At 38.8% G+C, this 17,018-nt stretch overlaps 1 pseudogene; it reads right to left on the bottom strand.

Annotated features, from left to right (window-relative positions):
* Window positions 1-263: 263 nt before the first annotated feature.
* LOC107423092 (putative calcium-transporting ATPase 13, plasma membrane-type) lies at window positions 264-15,179 on the bottom strand (annotated as a pseudogene).
* Between the last annotated feature and the right edge of the window lie 1,839 nt (window positions 15,180-17,018).

The raw sequence follows: 17,018 nt of genomic DNA, 5'->3' as shown, positions 1-17,018 counted from the left end.
TTGAAGGTTTTTTTTTTTTTTTTTTGTTGGGCTTTTGAAGATATTTTTGGTATTATTTTATTAATTATGTTTGGAAAATTTTTATTTTCTGCATTATAGGTTTTATGAAGTAACAATAAGTATGATTATGATCACATTTTAAGTATATAGTCTTGACAATTAATATTGCTGTTCAAAAAAAGAAAAATAATTTGGCCCCTCAAAATATAGACAATCAAAAGAGTTTAAATCAAACTAATTATTTGCCTAACCCTGAACCTTTCTTAAGAGTAAACCTTCTTCATCGGAACTAATTCTTGATCTTTGCTAACAAATGGCTTCTCTGGAACAGGAACGAACTTGATAGCCCAACCAATTGGCCATGACATGGAAGCCATTCCAATACATATTCCCCATTGCCCCCAGCTCACTCTCTCTGTATCTGTAAACTTCTTCAAAAACTCCATCATTATCACCTGAAGAAATATGGTTATGGCAATGATCCCCATAAACAATCTATTCCTGTGAATCCCTTTGAACACATTCTTTTTCTCCAGCTTCCTTGCATTGAATACATTAAAAACTTGGCAGAGCACAAATGTGTTGAAGATGAAAGTGTCCTTTACCTTATCATCTACTCGAAAGATTGGTTTCCCCTTAAACAGCAATATCAGAAGCACAGAAATTTGATACAGAGCTTGAGGCAAAAGATTTCTCCACATGATGTTGGTGATCAGAGGCTCAGTCCTACCTACTAGTGATTTATCCATGAGTTCCTTGGTGGGCTTCTCTGTGGCTAGAGCAAGAGCTCCAAGTGTGTCCATGATCAAATCCACCCAAAACAAGTGAACTGCAGTTAATAGAACTTCGCCGGCAGAAACTGCTCCGATGAAATTGATTACAAGAGTAGCAACACTCACAGTGAGCTAAAACTGAATGGATTTCTGAATGTTGTTATAAATGCACCGACCCCATTTAAGAACCTTTGCCACTGAAGCGAAATTATCATCCAAGATGACAATGTCTGAGCTTTCCTTTGCAACTTCTGTGCCTTAGATTCCCATTGAGAGTCCTATGTCGGCTTCTTTCAATGTAAGTGCATCATTGGTTCCATCTCCGGTGACTGCGACGACGTGGCCTTTTTGTTTAAGGCATTGAACCATGAGGAGTTTATCAAACGGAGATGATCTTGCCATCACAAGGATTTTGTCAACTTTCTCCATTCTTTCTTCTTCTGTGTAGTTTCTAAACTTCTCACCTTCTATTAAAGCTTCATTCATGTCATGCTCTGCTCTCAGTATTCCGCACTCTGTAGCTATGGCTTTCGCTGTGAAAACATTGTCGCCGATGATCATATTGATGTTGACTCCCTGTACTGGCAATCTTCCACAGCTTTCTTCACCCCTGCGCGACATGGGTCTTTAATACCCACAAGTCCTAACAGAACCAAACCTTGTTCTTTCATTGTTTTATGTCCATCTGAATCCTCAACCTCCTCTGCCTAAACTCTGCTTTGTGTGAAAGCTATGCACCGGAGACTGCTCGCTGCCATAGCTTGAATTATCTGTTGGAATTCTAATGTCTGTCTATCATCAAGATCCTTGATGATTCCAGTCGCATCATAGTAACTCGAACACATTGCTAGAATCAGTTCCGCTGCTCCTTTCCAATGAATGTGAACAAAGCTGTCAATCTTCCTTTTTAATAAAACCCCACTTCTTTTCTTCTGTGAATTGAAAGCCTCATCATGAAGAATTGAATATTTCCTTGTAATTTCCTCCGTATCCATATTCAAATCCTCAATTGCCCATGAAAGAATTGCTTTCTCTATTGGACTACCTGAGATTTCATATTCCATTCCAAAACTTGGCCTGTATACACTACCAGTAGTATTTAGAGCAATTCCTATTGTGGTTCTCTGACCACTTTAGACAAGAAATATGAGAAGAAAAATAAAAAGAATTCTATTACTCTCTTGGAAATAGAATACAAAAATAAAAACTTCTCTCGTGGAGGATTCTTAAGTGGAACCTCTCTCTACATTGTCAAATTCTCTCTAGAATTGCTCACTCTTCTCTCAAGCTCTCTCTAGAACTTAAACACTCTCTGTAACACCCCAACCCAAATCACATCGGAATTCGTGCACGTTGACCGAGGTTGACCGTTGACCGAGCGGGTCAAAAGTTGACTTTTTGGTCCAGTAGAAATTTCTAGTTGACCATGGTACCGTGGCGAAGTGTATGATGCCCTGAGTTCGTAGACTAGTAGCACGTCGAAAACGAAGCTACGGTTTGAAAGTTATGGGCAAAACAAGTCGAGGTGCAAACTGTCCAAAAGGTGCCGGGAGTTGACTTTTTATTGTTGTGTAATTTTGTTTTGACTTTTTTATGGTTGTAAAGTACTCGTCGATACGAGTTCATAGACTAATGGCACGCTTAAATTGGATATCTGGTTAAAAAGTTATGGACGTGTGAAGTTCGCCGAATACCGTAATATTTTATTATATCTGGCTTAAGTGCACAGTAACGCCATGTATCGTCACCTGATTGGTCCACGTGGGTGAATAGTGTCACCCACGGTGGCTTTTATTTGGGAAAAACGTCGGGGAGGAGAGAGAAAGAGAGAGATGAGAGAGAAACGACCGGCTGCCGGACTCGACAAATTTTCCAGCCGATCCTTACTACATGCGCCGGCCAGAGAGGAGCGCCTCCCCATTTCTAGCTGAACCCCAAAATTTCATGACCGCCGGTCACCGGACGCGCCCAGACCGAACCGGCGAAGCTCGGCGGCGATTTTTCCCCTCCACCGCCAGGTAGGGGTGGGCATGGATTGGGTTGGTTCGGTTTTGGACCGAAATATAACCCAATCCATATATATCGGTTTTTCTAATTTACAATCCAAACCAAACCATTAAAGCATTAAATCCAAACCAAACCAAACCATTTATGATCGGTTTGGTTTGGATTGGTTGATCGGTTTGAAACTTACTAATTTATAAATATATAATACAAATTAAAAAAATTTCAAATATAAAATATAAATAATAAATTATAATTATCCAAACATAAATACAATTAGAATAATACAATATAGTCTACAATGGAAAATAAAGAAGAAAATGTAGTAAATGATACACGTCATGCACTTATTAAATAGCAAACATTAATGTCATCATCTCACTCCTATAAAATTAAATTAAAATTGTTAGAACAAATAATGTAAAATAATACATTCGTCAAAATTCATTCACTCAAAAATCAATACATAATTTCTTTTTTTTTTTTTTAACCTTAAAACTTTAGTAAATCATAAGTCAATCAACGTTGACAGGTTCACTAATTTTAGTTGATTCTGTAAGTTCTACGAAGATCAAAACAATAAAATTAGCAATAAATTATATTTAAACATTTATATATATATATATAAGTAACAATTGGATACAATATATGTAGATATATATATATATATATGATGGGTATGTAAAAAATATATATATGTTATTGTGATGGTGATGGACTGGTGGAGGGCGGCAACAAAGGTAAATGTTTAGTTTAGGGTTTCAACTTACAATTTAATTTGGGATTTGGGATATGGGGATGTAAAAGGAAAACAAAAAAAAAATATATATATATATATATATTAAAAATCAATATATAAAAATGGAAAAAAAAAATAAAAATTAATATATAAAAATGAAAAAAAATATATATTAAAATTAATATATAAAAATGAAAAAAATAAAAAATATTTAATTTTTTAGTTATATAATATATTTTTTGGATTGGATTGGATTGGATTTATATTTCCAATCCATAACCAATCCAATCCATACAAGTTATAATATTTTGAACCCAATCCAATCCAATTGATGTAAAAATTCAATCCAAACCGTTCAAAATGGATTGGATTTTGCCCACCCCTACCGCCAGCCACCGCCGTTGACCCATTTCCGACCACTTTCAAGCCACACGCGCCTGACCGGTCTCTCACCCATGGCAATTCCGGCCTACCCACCAAATTTCACGACCATGGGACCTCCGACGCACCGAGATCGGAGCATTTTCCGGCGAGGCACCGAAAACCTTCAAACCCCGATCTCTTCGTCGTCCGACCTCTGTTTACCTCACCGCCGGTCTTGTTGGAATCCTCTCCCCTCGATCTACAACACCCCCAAAAATCTTAGCCATCGGCCATCGCACGCGTCGCCGCCAATGACCGCGGCGGTTTGCCGGAAGTCACTGTTCCGGCGAGTACCCAGTTGCACCGCCGGTCCCTGTCCACTAATTCCGACCTCCTGAATCCAAATCCGGTATCCTTTTCCTCCAATTCGTGACGGTTTGGGAGAATTGAGGAGTCGAATCCCGAAAGCTTTCCAGCGAGATTTCGGCCACCTCGGGTCCGATCTCCAGGAAGTAAGACCGAATCCGTGATCCTCATCACTCAAGCTTCGATTCGGTATATCACTCGTAATTTTTAGTTGTCGTTGTGTTCGCTTTCTGGGTACCCATTTGGGAGTTACCAGATTAAAATATTAATATATTTGGTTGGTATACTGTGGCTGTTTTAGGTGCGCGTGTGGGTAGTGGAGTTGATCCTGTGGAGGATCTTAGCTGATATACGCGCTTAAGGTGAGTGACCCACCTTTAAAAATATTTTGGGCAATTAATTATATTCAATTGGTGTTTAATTGATATTTGAATTATGCTCATGTGGTGCAATTTAATTATGATTTTATTTTGATTTAATTTTATTTATTATGCATGAGCAAGGTATTTTCAGTAATAAATCGTATGTGGTTTTAATATTATTTTCGGGCATAATTGGTTTAAATATTTTGTGAAAATATTTGTTTAAATTGGTGGTTCAATTTTTATAATTATGCCCGTGGTATATTATTTGATGAACCTTGTGTTACGAGAAAAATTATTGTTTTACTGTTATCGATGTTTTCGTACCGGGTTTGTTAAAGGAAAATATGTGGGATGGTAAAAATTGAAATTGGTATATTTCCCACGGTAATTTTGGAAAAACGGTACGGTTATAATTAATTTAATAATTATTTTAGACGCATTCATACAGTATTGGTGTTCTGGTGTATATGTGATTAGCTCGCAAGTTATTATGTCTCCTGTGAGTTGCCATTGGACCGTGGGCAGGCAAGTTTGATATTGGCCACAGCCGCCCCCCTCCTTGGCCGGGATGACGGTTTCAGCAGCGGTACTGTCGGGACGCCGAAGTGCCGTTTGCAAGTTTCTCTCTTTAACCCTCCTGCTAGTCGGTGTTCGGGACACTGGGTATCGGAGGGCATCACTGGTATATGGTGTGGTGCGTCAAGTATAAATTTTCGGATAGAAATTTCAAACCCCAAAGTGTTCAAATATTATTTATTATATTTATTTACATTTTAATTACATTTGGGGTATTTATTTATTTATTGTTTATTAAGTTATTTGATCCCTTGGTTTTCGGGAAATACGAATATCGGGTTTTGTGAAAATGTTTTAAAAAGGGAACATTTCCAAAGGAGTGATCAGTGAGAGTTTTGAGAGAAATTATTATTTTCAACTGTTATTATTTATTTACCTATTTAATTGCCGGTATTAATTAAATTCTCTTATTCGTTATAGTATTCCGGGGAGGAACTTTGGACGGGTCCTGACACTCTCTCTCTCGGAGTTTACTCTCAATACTCCTCACTTGGGATGATATTGAGCTTACTCTACTTGGCTTGAATATGCATGCAACGGGCCTATTTATAACCTTACTAAGTTGGTTGCATGGCCACCATTTTCAACTTCTTCTGACTGGTGCCCACAATTGTTGAGCAAATTATTTTTCAGTGTTAATTGCAGCAACCATTGTCAACAATGGTGGCTGAGCAGTCTTCACACTGTCGGTGCAGTGGTGGTGCAGCTGGACTTCACAATTCTCCCCCTCCAGCCGCATTTAAAAACTGATGGTCATCTGCCATCCATTCCAGCTATGTCTCTGCACAGCTTCAGCTTCTCTTGAGCAACAACTTTTGTTAATATGTCTGCTGGATTCTCCTTTATGTGGATCTTCATCAGTTTCAGCAACTGTTCATCTATTACTTCGCGTATCCAATGATAGCGGATGTCAATGTGCTTTATACGGGAATGATACATTGAGTTTTTGCTCAAATCCATGGTACTATGGTTATCACAATGTATCTTGTAGTCTTATTGCTTAATGCCCAATTCTGTGAGAAAATGCTTTAACCACAACATTTCCTTACCCGCTTCCGCTGCGACAATGTACTCTGCTTCAGTAGTGGATAAAGCAACACACTTTTACAATCTTGACTGCCATGACACAGCTCCCCCCTCAAAAGTGTAGAGATAACCTGATGTAGACTTTCTATTATTAGGGTCTCCGAGCATATCTACATCTGTACAGCCTTCTAAGATTGGAGCACCTCCCCCGTAGCACAAGCATAGGTTCAATGTACCTTTAAGATACCTAAGAATCCATTTGACTGCTTCCCAGTGTTTCTTTCCAGGATTTGAAAGAAATCTACTCACAACACCTACTGCATGAGCAATGTCTGGTCTGGTACACACCATTGCATACATCAGACTTCCTACCGCTGAAGAATATGGTACTGAAGCCATCTCCTCTATCTCTTCTTTGGATGAGGGGCACAATCTCTTGCTTAACTTGAAATGATTTGTAAGTGGAATGCTGACCTGTTTGGCTTTATCCGTGTTGAATCTCTTTATCACCCGTTCAACATACTTCTCTTGAGATAGCCATAACCTTCTATTCTTCCTATCTCGGATTATTTGCATTCCCAAAATTTGTTGAGCTAGTCCTAAGTCTTTCATATCAAAGGACTTAGACAATTCTTTCTTCAGCTGACTAATCTTCATTGCATCTTGTCCAACGAGATCAACATGTCGTCCACATATAGCAAAAGTGTAATGAAGTTTCCACCTGAAAATTTTTAAATATAAACACACTGGTCTGCTGCAGTCCTTTTATAGCCTTGACTCACCATAAACGAGTCAAACTTCTTGTACCATTGTCTTGGTACTTGCTTGAGGCCATACAAGCTTTTCTTCAGCTTGCATACGAGATTTTCTTTCCCTGAAACGTCAAATCCTTTTGGCTGCTCCATGTAAATTTCATCATGTAAATCACCATGAAGAAATGCTGTCTTCACATCCATCTATTCAAGCTCTAAGTTTAGACTTGCTACTAAACCAAAAAAGACTCGAATTGAAGTCATTTTTACCACTGGTGAAAAAATCTCATCAAAGTCAATTCCTTTATTCTGAAGAAATCCTTTTACCACCAATCGGGCTTCATGTTTCACCACCCTTCCACTCTTATCTTTCTTGAGCTTGAACACCTATTTATTCTTTAGTGCCTTCTTTCCTGTTGGAAGTTCAACCAACTCATAAGTATGATTTTTCTGCAACGATTCCATCTCATCTTGCATTGCTTACAGCCACTTTTTCTTGTCTTGATGAGAAACAACTTTCTGGAAACTTTCTGGCTGCCCTTCTTCAGTAAGCAGAATATACTCAGATTCTGGAAATCTCTTTGATGGAATTCAGCCTCGCTTAGATCTTCGAACTTGTAAACCACTGGTTTTAGGAGGTATACCATCATCTGACCACTGTGATGGCCCTGTAGCTGCTTGAGAGGATTGAGTCTCCCCCTGCTCAATATCCCCTTCCTCCTCCTGGTCTACTTCTGATATATCTTCATGCACCTCATTATCCTCTGTGGCTATTTGTGCTGGTGCTGGATTAGGACTAAAATTCTCGGCACTAGAACTATAAATAGGAGACATTCTGGGCTTTTCAATGTCTTCCATTTTCTAGTTTTCATGGAATACTACATCCCTGCTTCTAATAGCCTTCTTTGTTTTCGGGTCCCATAACCTGTATCCGAATTTTTCATCTCCATATCCTATAAACATGCATGGAGTAGAACTTGCATCGAGCTTCTGTCTGAGCACCTTGGATCAACCCAACACTCTTAAATGAGAGTAGGAGGGAATCTTGCCCAACCACACTTTCTCCGGAATTTCAAAATTCAACGGTACTGACGGTGATCTGTTGATTAAATAGCAGGCGGCACGAACAGCTTATCCCCAGAATGGCTTTGGCAGCTTAGCCATACTGATCATACTTCTGACCTTTTTCATAATGGTTCGGTTCATTCTTTCGGCTATTCCATTATGTTATGGGGTGCGAGGGACCATCTTCTCATGTCGAATGCCGTGTCTTCTGTAGTAGGCATCGAACTCCTTGGAAGTATACTCGCCTCCATTATCTGAGCGGAGACATTTCAGCTTCTTTCATGTTTCACACTCTACCATGGTATGAAACAGTTTGAAGTAATCCAATACCTGGTCCTTTGTCTTCAAGAAATATACCCACACCTTCCGAGAAGCATCATCAATGAAGGTCAGGAAATACTTATTGCCACCTAATGATTCCACCTCCATGGGACCACAAACATCAGAGTGCACCAGACTAAGCAACTCTGATCTTCTCGATGTAGAGGAATTGAAGGAGACTTTATGTTGCTTACCAAATAATCAGTGATTACAAGGATCTAGCACAGCATTCTTGCAAACAATGATAAGCTTCTTCCTTGCCAAAGTGGACTATCCTTTTTCACTTATGTGACCGAGTCTCTGGTGCCACAGTTTTGAAATGCCTCTCCTTCTGCAATATTGAGGCTATCTGCACATATATTCACATGAGTCTTGTACAGCGTTCCACAAATATGTCCTCGGACGACAACTATGGCACCTTTCGTCATTTTCCATGTGCCTTTGCTGAAGTAGTTGTCATAGCCTTGCTTGTCTAAGGCTGCTCCTAAAAGTAGATTAAGTCGAAGATCTGGAACATGACGGACATCCTTCAAAGTGATTGTACAACCAACATTCATTTTTACCTGAATATCACCAGTTCCTATAATCTTTGCAAAACTAGAATTTCCCATCTTTACCGTACCAAAGTCTCCTGCTTTGTACGTTTTGAAGAAATCTCTATGTGGAGTGATATGGTAGGATGCTGCAGTATCGACTATCCATTCAACATCTTGGGTTAATATATGAAGGCATGTCTCTTCTTCGGTGGAGCAGAGCGCCACTTCTCCTATAACAGTGACTAGTGTCTCTCCATCCTTCATCGGCTGATTACCTTGGAGTCTCTGCTCTCTCAACAACTTCCTACAGTTCTTCTTCATGTGACCCTCCAGACCACAATGATAGCACTTATATGATGATTTTCTGCCATCTGTAGATCTGCCTATGCTCTTGCTCCTGCCTCTCCCCCTATCTCGACCACCTCTTTGCTGTCTTCCTCTCTCTGTGACGAGGGCATGTGACTGATCCATGCCAATGTCCTTCATTAAATAGGGCATCCTTAACCATAGACATAGTAAGTTTGCCATTCGGGGCCGAATTACTAAGAGAGACTACCAATATCTCCTAACTGTCTGGAAGAGAGCTTAGAAGTAGGACGGCTTGTTCCTCATCCCCTAGTTGGTAATCCACAGCAGATAGTTGATTTACCAAGCTCTGGAACTCACTGGTATGCTCGGCTACAGAAGTTCCACTCTGTAATTTTAGATTTACTAATCGTTTAAGCAACAGGGCTTTGTTCCGAGCAGTCTTGGCCTGGTACATGTCCTCCAATTTTGTCCAGAGGGCACATGCATCCGTTTCCTTCGCTACATGATGGAAGACACTGTGGTCGATCCATTGCCTGATCTGACCGATCATTTTCTTGTTTAATTTCTTCCATTTTGCTTCTTTGCTGGGATCGAGGTTTTCTCCTTTAGCTTCTATAGGATCAAACAGATCCTTACAATTGAGGAGATCTTCCATCCGAGGTCTCCAAAGTGTATAATTTATGGCAGTGAGCTTAACCATAGCTCCCGAAGATGATTCTTCCATTGACATTATGGCTTGACCAAAAATGGAGCCGAATTTGGAAAAATGGAGTTAACCGTTGCGTCTGGAACGGCCGAAAATGGTGGACTTGACTCTTCCGAGGTCAAAATATAATTACCAAAATTTTGGGGCAAAAAATGTAATTTCACAAAAATTCTGGGTCAACCTGTAAATACAGAAACTACAAGGGTTAATCTATAATTTCTAACAATTCAGGGCTGTTCTATAATTTCAGAAACTTTTGATGATGTGGCATATTGTGTTAACTTGTCGACACGTGGCAGATGACGTGGCGATTGCATGGCTGACGATGTGTCGGGTCACGTGGCAGATGATGTGGCTGAGTGCGATGATGTGTCTGCTGACATGGTCGTCTTCAACCTCCAGACGGTGCATGCGGCACATGAGGCGCATGATCTACTGCAAAAAATTTCAGACGGCGCATGCGGGCGTGTTAGGCTTGTCGTTTCTCTCCGACAAACTTGGTTGTTCTCGTCTCGTCGAGTACTTTCACCTGGTATTGTCAAATTATTGATTTGAGAAACTTTTCAAAACACAAACTTGAAAAACAGAAGCTCTGTTTCTTCAAATTTTGAACCCAAGCTCTCAACCTGGAGCTCTGATATCACTTGTTGTGGTTTTCTGACCACTTTATAGAAGAAAAATAAAAAGAATTCAATTACTCTCATGGAAATAGAATACAAAAATAAAAACTTCTCTCGTGGAGGACTTTCACATGGAACCTCTCTCTACACTGTCAAATTCTCTCTGGAATTGCTCACTCTTCTCTCAAGCTCTCTCTGGAACTTAAACACTCTTTCTCTTGGAGTTTACTCTCAATACTCCTCACTTGGGATGATATTGAGCTTGCTCGACTTGGCTTGAATATGCACGCAACGGGCCTATTTATAACCTTACTAAGTCGGTTGCATGGCCACCATTTTCAACTTCTTCTGACAGTTGCCCACAATTGTTGAGCAAATTATTTTTTGGTGTTAATTGCAGCAACCATTGTCAACAATGGTGGCTGAGTAGTCTTCACACTGTCGGTGCAGTGGTGGTGCGACTAGACTTCACAATTCCTACCCTGAACAATTCTACAAAATATGGAGCAACTGAAGAATAGCCTCCTAATTCTTCCATAGATTCTTTGCCTAGCCAACACTCTGTGACTTTCATTTGGTTCATGGTTAGTGTACCTGTTTTGTCAGTACAAATAGTGGTGGCAGAGCCCATGGTTTCGCAAGCAGAGAGCTTCCTTACCATTGCTTTATCAGCCATCATTCTCTTCACTGAAAAAGCGAGAGTTAGTGTCACGGCCAATGGCAAGCCTTCTGGTACAGCAACTGTCAGGACCCGTCCAAGATTCCTCCCCGGAACCCTAGACAAGCCCTGATCCCAGGGAAATACCACCGAACCTTCCAACGGAAAATCCGGCAGCACCTCCCCTAAGGGTAGGACTAACCAAAAATTACCTACACTGAAAACATACTTCTATATTCATCCCCTTATTCCTCCCACAATACTACAAATTGATTCCACAAATTTCAGCACTTCAAAATATAACAGCAACTCAGTGCATAAAGAACAACTACATGTCCAATACAGTATACAGAGCATTATACAAATAAATGTGGAATTTATACAATAACAGATAAGAAGTAAGACAAGATGAAGAGGAAAAAGGGAAGAAATACTTCTTGAACTTTCGGCAACGAACTGAGACGTTGGACTCGCCCTGGACAATCAACGTCTCCAACATGGACCTAGGGGAACGGAATTTAAAAACGTGAGATGCTAATCATCTCAGTGAGTGACCCTATCTACTGAACACCTTTAATATTTATAATATACCAAATAAAAGGGATTTAATTAATCAATACCGAACAATTAAATAAATAAATAAATAAACAATTGAAGTAATATTTTCTCTCAAAACCCTCACTATTCACTCCATTGGAAAAGTTCTCCTTTTAAAACATTTTCATAAAACCCGATATTCGTACCTCCCGAAAACCAAGGGATCAAACCATTTGATAAACAATAAATAAATAATTACCCCAATATATAATTAAAATGTAATAAATCATAATAAATAATTTTTGAACACTTTTGGGGTTTGAAACTTTATTTGAAAATTTCACTTGACGCACCACACCATATACCAGTGATGCCCTCCATACCCAGCGTCCCGAGCACCGACTGGCGGGGAGATTAAAGAGAGAAACTTGCAAACGGCACTTCGGCGTCCCGACAGTACCGCTGCTGAAACCATCATCTCGGCCAAGGGAGGGGCGGCTGTGGCCAATATCAAACTTGCCTGCCCACGGTCCAATGGCAACCATAGGAGACATAATACTTGCGCGCTAAACCACAAAATACTTGCGCGCTAAACCACGTGTACATACACCAGAACACCAATACTGTATGAGTGCGTCTAAAATAATTATTAAACCAACCGTACCATTTTCCAAAATTACCGTGGGAAATATACCAATTTTCACAAAATACCATCCCACATATTTCCATTTCACAATCCGGTACGAAAACATCGACAACCAATAAAACCATAATTTTTCTCGTAATACGAGGTTCAACAATTGAAATACCGCGGGCATAATTTATAAAATTAAACCACCAATTTAACAAATATTTTGATAAAATATTTAACCTAATTATGCCCAAAAATAATACTTAAAACCACATACGATTATTACCGAAATATACTTTGCTTATGTATAATAAATAAATTAAATCACAATAAAACCATAATTAAATTGTACCACATGAGCATAATTTAAATACCAATTAAACACCAATTAAACATAATTAATTGACCAAAATATTTTTAAAGGTGGGTCACTCACCTGGAGCACGCAATTAAACCATGATCCACCATGGGATCAATTCCACGACTCACTGGTGCTCCTAGAACACAATTCACACACAGTCAAATAAATTAATATTTTATTCTGGTAAATAATACCCGGTACCCGGGGGGTCAAACACAAACGTTAACCAAAATGGTCGAATAATATACCGAATCAAAGCTCATGGAACGAGGATTGCATTACCGGTCTCCATCGACCCCAATTCCGTCGATGGTGGCCGGAAAACTTCGGCCAGATTTAAACTTGAGGGATCTCTTAAACGGTGGGGATTTTGGGCAATCTAACCCCGGAAATGGACTCAGAGGGGTCAAAAATGATGGGATAGAGGTATGGGTCGGGCTGGGTTGGTCGAAAACGGCGAGAATCGCCGGAAAATTTCAAGTTACCACTGCGGATTTCACTGGCCCGATCTGGGCGTGTCCGGAGGCGACTGGGCGGGAAAATTGGAGGTTGAGGTCGCAGGGAGCTGGGCTTCACCGGTGGCCGGCATGTGTGGCTTTCCGGTGATTGAAATTCAGCCAAACGGTCGGTCAAAGAGAGAGGGGGAGAGAGTCAAAGGAGAGAGAAGGAGGATTCTTGCTGGTTTTTTTTTACGGGCTTGGGGAAGAAGAAGGGAATAAAAAGGAAAAGAAAAGAGAAGAAGGTGTTTTCCCACATGGGGAAAAGAAAAGAAAAAGAAAAAGAAAAAGAAAAAAAGAAAATAAAATAAAAATAATAAAATAATATTAAAAATAATATTATTATATAAAACAATAATAATAAAATAATAGAGTATTAAGCATGGTTGTCATGTGGCATCTTACCATGGTGACACATGGTCACATTTATTAAGTCACACGTGGCACATCGTTACACGTTTAAAAATAATATTAAAATAATACAGTGTTTGAAAAACTCTATAGGTCCATAACTTCCAAACCACATGTCCAAATCGGACGTGCCGCTAGTCTACGGACTCGTATTGACTAGTACTTCACAACCATACATGAGTCAAAGCTCAACTTTGCATGAATAAAAAAGTCAACTCCGGCACCCTTGGACAGGTTGGACCCCAACTTGTTTTGCCCATAACTTTCAAACCGTAGCTCCGTTTTCAACGTGCTACTAGTCTATGAACTCATGCCAACGTGTACTTTGTAACAGTAACTCAGTCAACCTAGAATTCCAACCGGATCTAAAAGTCAACTTTTGACCATTTTGGTCAACGGTCAAAGTCAACAGTCAACCTCGGTCAACGTGCAAAAATTGCAACATGGTTCAGGACGGGGTGTTACAGCAACTACAACAATGGTGGCCGCAGCTGCTATAAATTCCACTGCAGGATTAATAATGTCATTGAAACTTCTCTTGTAGCTAACAAGAAATACCTGATTTCCATTCTCTTGTTTTGTTGTCCCGGTGAAGTATCTAAAAAAACCAGATAACAAGAGCAAAGAAAGTAAGTCTCTGACCAATGTTCCCAATTGAAAATGTAAGCTTGTTGAGCCGAGATTGTAATGGAGTTTGCTCGTTCGAATCGCGAGTGAGTTGGCTCAATTTTTCTCCCCATGCTGTGTTCATTCCAACTGAAGTGACCACCATTCGGCCATAGCCATCAACCACTTCTGTTCCAGAAAACATGAATGGATTTTGGCCATGGTTAATTTCAACATGGTCGCTCTTCCCTGTCATGCTAGATTCATCAATTTGAAGAGAATGACCTGCTAGGAACAAACCATCTGCTGGAACTTGGTCTCCAATCTTTAAGTAAATCACATCACCGACTAAGATTTCAAAGATGGAAATCTGTTGTCTCCGACCATCTCTCAAAACATCAATTTGGATATTGTTGCTGACTTTTGACAATTTGTCGAATTGTCTGTTTTGACTACGGTTGCTTACAGCTGAGAAAGTAGCAACAAAAAAAAATGGCTAAAAGTACGCTTAACCCATCAATCCAACCTTCTTCCAGCACAAATCATGAGGATGATAATGGTAAGATCTTGAAAGGCTTCCCAAACATAAGACTAAAAACCTTTTGAAGGTGGTTTTGTATATGTGTTTGAACCAAAAGCTTCATGTCTGCCAGGAACTTCTTCATCATCATTTGAAATACCTTGGTCTGCACTAGTTTTGAGAGCTGAAACTTCACCATCGATCCCTCCCAATTGTTGAAGCTGAGCAAGATTCCTCTCTTTGACAAGCTCAACCAGGCTTGTTTGATCGATTTGGAATGACCCAATTTCTAGTTTGACATCAATGATAGGAAGAAGAAAGTGGGATTTCGATGTCGCGCCTTTTGGTTACAGATTTTTCGTAAATGGACAACAGGGCTCTAGAACAATAGCGACACTGTTTGGGATTTGAAGCAACTACTCAATGCCAGGCGACATGTTTTCAGATCCGCAATAGAAAACCAAAAAAAAGAAAGACGACGATTTGCAACAACGTATGAATCAGAAGAAAAAATAACAATCAAGAGAAAAACAGAGACAAGAGGAGTATTTGACGGAATGAAATTGTAAAGCCAAATAGTACTGGTGGTGAGATTTTGGAACAATTGATTTATATTTATACAATTTTATAAACTGGTTCGAAAGTTTCCTCGAACGTGAACTGGAATGATTTGATTTAAATTCCATATATAATTTTGTTTTACATAGAATATATATTTTCGTATATAGCTAAATCAATAAATAAGGAAGCAATTTTCATTAAGAGATGCATGTGTGAGGCGATAATTGCAATGGCAATAGTGCCCTAATAAAAATTAAAAGAAAAAAATCTTGGGCGCACCACTTTTTATAATAAACTAGTATTGACTCAGGTCGGCTGTTTGTGTTCCCCGAGATATTTACGGAACATGTACCTCCTACATATCCAAATTCCGAAGTCAATATTTTTTTGTTAGGACCTTTTTATTTTACATCTCACTTCCTCTTTTTATCTAAAAAATCACTTTTTATTTCTTTGATTTGTTTTCTTTTCTTTTTCTTTAATTTATTAGTTGTTAACAGTTTTATTATATTTTTTTTCCCAAACTTTATTTGTAGAAATTCATTTTTTTTTTCTAGAATTTTAAAATAGAGTATTTGCTTTTCATACATGAATGTTTAAGGAAGAGATAGCTTTTGAAAACTTTTAAAGGGTAAAATAGAAAAGTGGTAGCCAAATACCGTGGCAGTAATGTCATCCTCGAAGAAAAATGAAATGGAAAAAGATTTCCATATTAAAGGGTTTTTATTTTGGGTAGGATTCCAATTAAAGTTTCTTGGATTGTCAAGAAAGAAAGAAAGAAAATAAAAAAAAAGGGTCCCTTTAAAGCATGATAACGACAACCATCACTAGTAATAATTTTTAAATTTTGGATTCAAAGTTTTATACTAAAATCTTCTCTCTAATTTATCTTAAAAAAAAAAAAAAAAAAGGTGGGACATTGAAGGAACTTGCTAAACCTGTGATCAAAGGTGATGGTACTGTTCTCATCTGCGCTTTTCTTTTTGGATGGGTTCTGCTTGGTGCCTTGGGTAAAATGAACGGGCGCTTAGTAACTTGGGCTTTTCTATTGTATACCTGTTTTTACTGTTTTTCTTTTGTTTTTTTTATAATGAAAAATGAGTTTCTTAGAGGATATTATCGGTTCAGAAAATTTGAAAATTATGACCCATTAGTAGTCATGGCTTAAGCAATTCGAAGAAAAAGTTCATGTACTACTTACTCTATCACCATACGATTGCCCCAATTTCCCTCTTCCACGGCGTATGGTGACATGTGGGGTACACACCAATAATCCATTTTTACTTGGACATAAGCTGAAAGATAAAAAAGTATTGTCTTTTGTGATGTAAAAATAAAGTAAGGAAATGATCATTATTAATGAAATTCACATTTATATATGTATCAATTACTAATAGGTTTATTAGCTAAACTCTTATTCTCTACATCAAATGCTTTACTAAGTGTTTATCAAATAAGGTATTTATGAAAGCTAAATTTTGAATCTAATTCAATATTCATGTCAAAGATACAAATAGGAAGAATTATTCCTTTTCTTTGCTTTTATATTTTTGTAACAGCCCATCCCAAATCGCATCGGAATCCGTGCACGTTGACCGTTGACCGAGCGGGTCAAAAGTTGACTTTTTGCTCCAGTTGGAATTTCGAGTTGACCAGGGTACCGTGGTGAAGTGCACGATGCCCCGAGTTCGTAGACTAGTAGCACGTCGAAAACA

Source organism: Ziziphus jujuba, chromosome 3, assembly GCF_031755915.1.
Source record: "Ziziphus jujuba cultivar Dongzao chromosome 3, ASM3175591v1".
NCBI classification, from domain to species: Eukaryota; Viridiplantae; Streptophyta; class Magnoliopsida; order Rosales; family Rhamnaceae; genus Ziziphus; species Ziziphus jujuba.
Note: the sequence above shows the minus strand (reverse complement) of the source record. Positions and strands in the feature narration are given on the sequence as shown.